Below are 8,744 nucleotides of genomic sequence, written 5' to 3' on the forward strand. Positions count from 1 at the left end.
TCACGATATGATCTTATTACAATCTCACAATAACTGTTCATTTTTTAAGTGGAAATTATCTTCAATAGTTTAAAATGTTTGTTGAAGTGTTACAGAGAAAATCTAGATTTTTCTTTATATTGGGGGTCCCAGGGCTTGCAGAGTGTCTGTACCTGGGTCTGAAAAGTTTAAAACCCTGATTAAATGAATTTCGCATGTCTGATTTGCATTTCATAGTTCCCTTTCATTATTTTAACTATGCCAAATGTGTGATGTATTAACCAAACTGTTCTTTCTTCTCGCTTCTCTGCAGACTTTATACTGTGTTCATAGCTGATCAGCTTGTGAAAGCACATCACGTCATACACGCTGGATTTGTGTGTCCCTGGACCAATGAGTAATACAGTGAGTCATCTTTAACCCTCAATCACCCAAAAATACCAACACACGCACACAAGGGAAGTGAAGAATGGAAGGCAAGCTGAACAAGCCAACACGCACATGCACCAGTGTATCTAAACATGTGCACACCCTCACGCAAACCCATTTCCCCTGGACAAACTTTCATTTCTCCTCAGTGTGACTGGGTGGGAATCATTCACATGTATCTGTGTGTTGGCGCCGCACAGAGAACATCTGGAAACAGTGCTGTGTGAGCAGCTTTGTGTGTTCTTGGGGACTGCTCGCAAAATTACTTGTCAAACATTTCGGCCAGATGAGGGGAGAGAGCGGAGAACATGTGTCCCCCTCCCACAAGCCTGATTTTTTTAGTTTCCCTCCCTTTTTGAGGTGAGGGGAGTTTGGGTGAACCCCACGCTGTAGCCCCTTCCTGACCTCTCAGGGAAGAAACACGCACACCGCAACACTGATTTCCTTCTTTCTGTTCTGTCTTTTTGGAAGTGAAACGATCGATAGGCCCAAGCATACAACATCCACCTGGGCTGTTCGGTTTCTGGCCAACAGCAGTGGGTGGAGTGAGACCTCTCAACACCACGGTGTGAGGAGGGTCCGACGGCATGGCCAAGACTCCACATATGGAGCCACACGTAACCTGAGCTGTTCTGCCTTATGCAAAGAAGCCACTTCAGTTACAAACGGCCAGTATGTCTCTTGAATGTATCATTGATGCACTAAATGAAAAGAACAAATCTGTAAATTAATTCCTGTGGCTGTGGTTTTGTAACGCAAGATGCTCCAGGCACTTAGCGTGACCATAACTCACAGGGAAACTCATCTGTTTTCTGCTTCATAGTGGGTGACTTTTTTTCTTCTTAAGCGGACAGACGAATGAAAAATTAACAAGCTTGTGCTTTTAATGGCCGTTAAGTACGTAAGTAGCCATTTAGTGTGTGCATTTATCAAAAGCAACTTAAAGTACTCATTACAATCCCGAAGTAAAAGAAAAAACAAATATCTCAATTGTTTTTTGAAGACAGCTTTGAGATTAAATGAAGGGCAAAGACACTTTTGATGGTTTCTTTCTTCTGTCATCCAAGGACAAATTAAAATATAGACACCTTATTTTATCACAACAATTTCCTTATTTGTGTCGATTTTTTCATTACCGGTCAAAAGTTTGGAATAATTATTTTTTTTTTAACATTTTTGAAAGTGTAACCAAGGCTGCATTTATTTAATTAAAATGACTGTAAAAACAGTAATATTGTGAAATATTATTACAATTTCTATTTTAATATATTTGGCAATGTCTTCAGTGTCACGATCCTTCAGACATCATTATAATATGCTGATCTAGTGCTCAGTTATTATTGGCACTAAATTATTAATAATGGTTCTTATTGATGTGTTCTTAACTCTTTTTTTCTGTTTTTTTTTTTTTTTGTAGAGACTGATATTTCTTTCAGGATTATTTGAGTAGAAAGAACAGCATTTATTTGAAAAAGAAATCTTTTATAATTATAAATGTCCTTATTGTCACTTTTGATCAATTTAATGCATAATGCATGTATAAGGAAAAAATATATAGCCTACACATATATATTTTAAATCTTATTTACCCCACACGTTTGGATGGTTGTATATAACGGTTTCAACAAAACATTAAACAGAAAAAATGTTTTCAACATTGTTAATAAGAAATGTTGTTGCTTGAGCAACAAATCAGCATATTAAAATATTTTTAAAGGATCATGTGACACTGAAGACTTGGGTAATAATGAAAATTTAGCTTTGTCAACACAAAAATAAATTGCATTTTAAAATGTATTAAAATAGAAAGGAGTTCTTTTAAATTGTAAACATATTTCACCATATTACTGCATTTACTGTATTTTTGATCAAATAAATGCAGCTTTGGCAACCTTGAGAGACCTTTTTCAAAAAAACACACACACAAATGAATTATTCCAGACTTTTGACCAGTAGTGTATTGTTCATCTGAGAAGAAACATCTGAGACAAAGTTGATAATATAATAAAATATTACTGATCTATGAAAGGGAAATGTCTGAGCGCTAAGATTGTCCTCTCTTTCATCCTGGAGTAACCTGAGGTTAAGCGTCTTAATCAGGGGTACAGTATTTCATAACTCATTCCTCATGGGGCTTAAACCAGTGACCTTGTATTCACCAGTCCCTAGCTTTCACCACTATGGCGCACCACCCTTACATAAAGACCTGGACAGCGAGATAAAACTTACAAGTGCGCACATTTCCTGTTTGTGATATTTTCGCTTCCTGTTATTTCCTGTTTGTTGAATGTGTCATTTTGGTTTACATAACATGAAACACTAAAACAAACAGCATTCGTGCAAATTCGCACCACACGAAAGCACACTCAGGCACCTGTTTTTTGAATTACCATTGAGAAGGCTAATCATCTTTTTCTTCCTCCTTTTCATTTCTTTCAGAGTCTTGGGGGTTTTGAGAAGGGATTGTCTCATAGCGTGTATGTTCTGCCTCCTTCCTCAGCCACGCCTGTGAGAACACAGAAGACAACATGTGAATGTTCCTTCACTCAACGGCTCCACAAGAGGACAAACAGATCCTCTCTGTGGCCGTGGGCCATGGCTTAGGCACCGTTCAGGCATCATGTGGCACAGCGGGTGGTGGGTAAATGGTCAGACACTTGACCTACTGAGACCTTGTTTATTTTTCAGTCCATGGGGGCAAGCGGGGGGATGGTTTACACAAACTGCCACAATCTTACTAGCATTCCACTGGGAAGGAGGATGACTTCCACATGGAATGCTTAAGAGATATGCTCATACATATAAGTAATAAGGCTGGGTGCAGCTAAAATAATTGTATCTAAATATAATGATATTTGATCATACTGTGTATATATACACTACTGTTCCAAAGTTTGGGGTCGATAATTTTTTTAATGTTTTTGAGGTCTCGTATGCTTACCCAAAACTGCACCTTTGTATATTTTATAGTTGAATTTTCAGTATCTCTTACACAAGTCTTCAGTGTCACACGATCCTTCAGAAATAATTCTAGTATGCCGATTTGGTGCTCAATTATTATCAAGAATCATTTTTTGTTATTATCAATGTTGAAAACAGTTGTGCTGCTCTGTAACCAAAACTTGGATCATTTTTTTCACAATTCTTTGATGCAAAGAAAATTCAAAAGAATGTATGTTGTTAATTTACGAATGTTAAGTATTTATATATTTGACCAAACAATCTTTAAATTCAAAACATTTAAAACGGGAAGTAAAATAAAGTAAAAAATATGATTAAAAATGATAAAAAGGCATGTTTTGACAAATAAAATTTCACTAAATTAATACAAGGAAAAAAGCTTAATAATTACTTAATTATTATTTAATTGTAGTTATTTACAGGTACCAAAATAACAAGACACATTAAAAACAGCAATATTTACCTACATATTTTTTTGTTTGTTTCCACAAACACATTTTGGGAAACTTTTAAGCAATCGATGCAGTCAAATCTTTGAATCAGATTCATCAAAATGGGCAGTTAGAAAATTTGAACTGGTTCATGTAAATATCACCATGCTATAATACTGTTATATCATTGTATGCATTCAATACATCGCTCAGTCCTAGTAGCTAATTTTACCATACTGTCAAAAGCCAAAGTATGAACTCAATTAATGTAGCATCTGCACTCTGGACATGTTTCTAGCTTTGTGTGGATGTTTTTCACCTCTAGTTGAAGAGAGTGTTGAGCTTCCCCTGACTCCAGTAAGGAAGTGGGGAAGGGCGGAGAAATTTGCGGCTGTGAGACTGCGGTTTGCATGCAGTGACGCTTCTGTTAAGCTGTTGTGCATCTGTCCAGTGTTCATAATTCACAAATATTGCGGGATAACTTGCATATCGAAGTTTAATACTTTGGACTAAAAGTTTGTACAAATCAAAGCATCAGCAACAAATAGTGCATGTGAAAGAATAAGACCCTTTAATCTTTAAATGGCTGCAAAATAATTTGTGAAGCTAAATTGCAGATTAATGAGCACAGCTGAGCCCAAAACTCCCAAATTGTTTTTAAATGGCAACATAACTTACACTGGCTCATCTTCTCGACAACTGTCATGACAAAAGCTTCTGAAATCTATAAATACACTAAAACGACACATGCATAATGGCCTCTAAATTCCTCCTTTGTCTGTCCAAACAAAAACGAAGAGCCTGTTCAAACAAGCAGTGAGCAGACTGACCAAGACCAGGCCAGTGCTCATGTCTGATGCCAAATGTGACATTGATATCATCAATGGGTACTTAAAAAAAGAAGGAAACAAACAAATGACAAGCCAAAACGAAACACAGCGACAAGCAGCTGTTGAGTAATATGTGGAATTATGGGAGATTACTGGAGCCGCTGAATGCGTCTATCAAGCACATTCAGGAGGTTAGAATTGAGTTCCCATCTGAAAATAGGCAGATGCCGAGGAGCTCACAGGAATCTGGATTGCATTCCTGTAGAATGAATGAGACTGGAGTCACTTTGGCCAGGAAAAGCAAAGCAGGAAACAATACAGGGAGCCCCTGTTCTGCACAGTGTGATGGCCAACACTCCCTGCTTCCTTTCCAACTATTGCCTGCTTCCTGTCTTATGTTGGTGTGTGTGTATTTGTGAGTGTGTGTGGATATCTGACCTCCTGTCATTGAACTAAATCAATGTGGACATCACTGTGGGAGATGACCCTCAAGATCCTGGTCCAGGTCAGAGAAACTGTCCCACGCTCATTCTGTTGCGCTGATGCCATTATTCTTTTGTCTGGTATTAAAGGGATAGTTCACCCAAAAATGATAATTGTGTCATCACGTCATCATGTTGTTCCAAACGACTTTCTTCTGTGGAGCAATATATTTTTTTTGTGTTCCACAGAAGAAAGAAAGTCTTACAGGTTTGAAATGACTAAAAAGGATGAGTAAATGATATTTTCTAGATAAACTATCCCTTTAAAGGTATAGTTCACCCAAAAATGAAAATTCTGTCATTAATTACTCACCCTCATGTCGTTCCAAACCCATGAGACCTTTGTTCATCTTCGGAACACAAATTAATTGAATAAATTTTTGATAAAATCTGGGAGCTTCAGAATGCCGGCTCCTGCATCATATGGCGAAAACTGTCACAGAAGAGGAGATTTGTTGAATAAAGTCATTATGTTTGTTTTCTTTGTGCACTAAAATATTTTTGTAGCATCATTTCTTGGCCTTGAACGTGGTAGTTCCTTTGCTATCTATGGTGGGTCAGAAAGCTCTCGGATTTAATAAAAAATATCTTAATTTGTGTTGCGAAGATGAATGAAGGTCTTACAGTTTGGAACAACATGAAGGTGAGTAATTAATGACAGAGTTTTCGTTTTTGGGTGAACTATCCCTTTAAGTGAGAATTCCACATACCTGTTTGAATTTCCGTGTTTTATTAGTGTGGTTTTGTCCTCTGGCTAACTTCAAGACACACGGAAAAGGAGACAGACCCTGAAACAACATACTGCAAACCAGAGATGGACAGACAGAGGGCACTTTTCTATGTGGAAAAAAAACCTGACTGAGAATCAAGGAGGAAACTGATTTTAGTGAAAAGTGCTGTGGCAGATTGAGATACGGTTGTTTTATTTGAACTGCGTTTGTGACGCATCTGTACTGGTTTTATTTCTGGAGTTTATTAAGATCAATCCAGTGAGAGGGCATCCAGATGGAATCCATTATTACTTCCTGGCAGTTCCATCCCTAAATTGATTGTATTGTATATTTTGGGAAAGTGGGGCTTTTCATTTGTAGATCATTGTAGATCATTTACAATGATCTAACCAGTCTACTTTAAACAAACTCTTAAGGGTGAAATATGTTTTTTTTTATCCTTGTCCCAGTTTAAAGTGCAGAGACTGTATTCGTAGGCTGATTCCTCAAAAAGTGTATAAATTTTGGCTCTGTAGTGCCATCAAACATTGCTTGAGCACAGTAACGTTGGCTTAACCAATCATGAGTTTGGGGCGAGACTGTTTGTTTGGCTGACCAGTGGTAAACGTGGAGCGGGGTTCTAATTGCTGCCACTCATCTTTAATATAAAAAATAGTTACATGCTGCAATTTTGAAGCAGTTCAGATTTATCTCCCACAATAATCCTATTTTTTATATACTTTATAAAATATTTTTATATTATATTATACTTTATTAAAAAGTCTATAAACATTTTTATATACTTTACTATTAATAATAATAGCTTTATGATGCATGTTGTATTAACTACACTACCACAAAACTTGGGGTTAGTAAGATTTTTTTCAAAGATAGTAATATTTTTATTTAGAAAGGGTGCATTAATTTGATCAAAATTGACAGTAAATGCATTTATAACGCTGTTCATTTAAACTTTCTATTCATCAAAAAATTATTTTAAAAATGTATCACGGTTTCCACAAAAATATTAGGCAGCACAACATTTTTCAGCATTGATAATCGGCATATTTTCTGGAGGATCATTTGACACCGAAGACTGGAGTAATGGCTGCTGAAAATTCAGTATTGCCATTACAGGATAATACAGATTGCAATCAAAGTGGATATTACAGGATAATACAAAACATATTCTTTTTCTTTTTTTTTTAGATTTATTTTTGGCGTTTTTGCCTTTTATTGATAGGATAGTAGTGAGACAGGAAGCGAAGTGGGAGAGAGAGGGGGGATGGGATTGGGAAAGGTCCATGAGCCGGGACTCGAACACGGGACGCCCGAAGCGCAATGGCGCTACATGTTGACGCGCTGCCCACGAGGCTATCGGCGACGACAATACAAAAAATATTTCAAATAGAAAACATTTATTTTGAAGTACAGTAATATTTCATAATATTACTGTTTTTACTGTATCTTTAAATATTAATGCAGCATTTGTTAGCATAATAAGACTTTATTCATGTGCTGAAATTTACCTTGACCATTATATTTCTGCATGGCTGCTCTATAAATATTTGATGATATACTTTATAAGGAGTCTTATTGTTTGTGCAAAATACCAAATATAAAGGCAACAGAACTTCAGTTTGGCTTTCCAACATTTTGTCTGGGCCAGTTAAATCACTTCAGGCCAAGGCTGCTCGATGACGAAATGGACAAATGTGCGAAAGCAGAAAGACATGTGCCTTTGCGTAACAACTTGTGTACCTTTTTAATTTCTCTTGACAACAAGAACTCAGCCTAAACTGATTTTTATAGTGGTTGTGGTTGAAACTGATAACGTGCCGGTAATTGTCACCAGCAACCAATAGATAACACAGACCACTTACAACCGGTTGGTTTGTCTCCAATCACTTTAAAGTTATCAGGCTAAATTGGTCATGAAATGCAGTAAAAACTTAAGAACACAAAGCTCTGTGTTTCTTGCTCTCCTTCCAAATCCCCCTTCATTTGTTCTAAACTCCTCCCTCGTTTCTTCTCTCCTTTTCTTTCCTTATAGCCTGTTGTCCAAGCTGAGTGTGTGCAGATGTTTGACTTTAGCAGTTATTTCAAGAGGGAGGACTCTCCATGTGCTAATAAAACATCCTCGCCACACCCAACAGAAAGCATAACCTCAACAGTATGGGAAACGAAACATACAACTGACATTCAATGGAGTAAAGAAACAAGAATGTGAAAAAAAACGGACAATTCGCATCTTACAGATGTGTCTGTACATCTGCTTTTGCACACACAGAGGTCTACAGTGGCTGTAAAAAGCATGGATACTTAAGGTACACGTAAAAATGCACAAAATATACTTCACTTCATTGCATTATAACCAAATATCAGCAACGTTTTTATTTTAAAAAAAGTTAACAAGATTTGTTAAAGAGTGATTTGTTTAAAAAAAAGAACCAGTTGCAACAAAATATATTTGTTGATAAAAAAGAGAAAATAACCAATTTAAAGTACAATTTGTTAATAAAAATATTAGTTAAAAAAGGAACTGGTACAAAAGAATGATCTAGCCAAAAAAAGAAGCAGTTCAAGATTTGTATCGAGTGATTTGTATAGAACTGATCTGATTCAAAAGAATGATTTGTTAAATGGTTAGTTCACCCAAGAATTTGACAATTTAAACTGTAAAGTTACGAAGCTACAAGAATACGCGTGTCCACAAGTGACGCAGTAGAGACGAAAATGTGGAATAAAGTCGTTATTTTTGTTTTCTTTGAGCAAAAAAGTATTCTCATAGCTTCGTAACTTTACAGTTGAACCACTGATGTCACACGGACTACTTTGTTGATCATCTTGGTACTTTTCTGGACCTTGAACGTGGTAGTTACCTTGCTGTCTATGGAAGGTCAGAGAGCCCTCATATTATCT

General features: G+C 36.6%; 1 long non-coding RNA gene across 1 annotated transcript; it reads left to right on the forward strand.

The window, feature by feature from the left end:
- The first annotated feature begins 317 nt into the window (after positions 1–317).
- Positions 318–7,977, forward strand: LOC107671845 (uncharacterized). Its single transcript, XR_001632258.1, has 3 exons — positions 318–384; positions 2,848–2,938; positions 7,876–7,977. It is a non-coding gene; the product is annotated as an uncharacterized LOC107671845 (long non-coding RNA).
- The last annotated feature ends 767 nt before the right edge of the window (positions 7,978–8,744 follow it).

This window comes from Sinocyclocheilus anshuiensis, unplaced genomic scaffold (assembly GCF_001515605.1).
Source record: "Sinocyclocheilus anshuiensis isolate Anshui unplaced genomic scaffold, SAMN03320099.WGS_v1.1 scaffold1089, whole genome shotgun sequence".
Lineage (NCBI taxonomy): Eukaryota > Metazoa > Chordata > Actinopteri > Cypriniformes > Cyprinidae > Sinocyclocheilus > Sinocyclocheilus anshuiensis.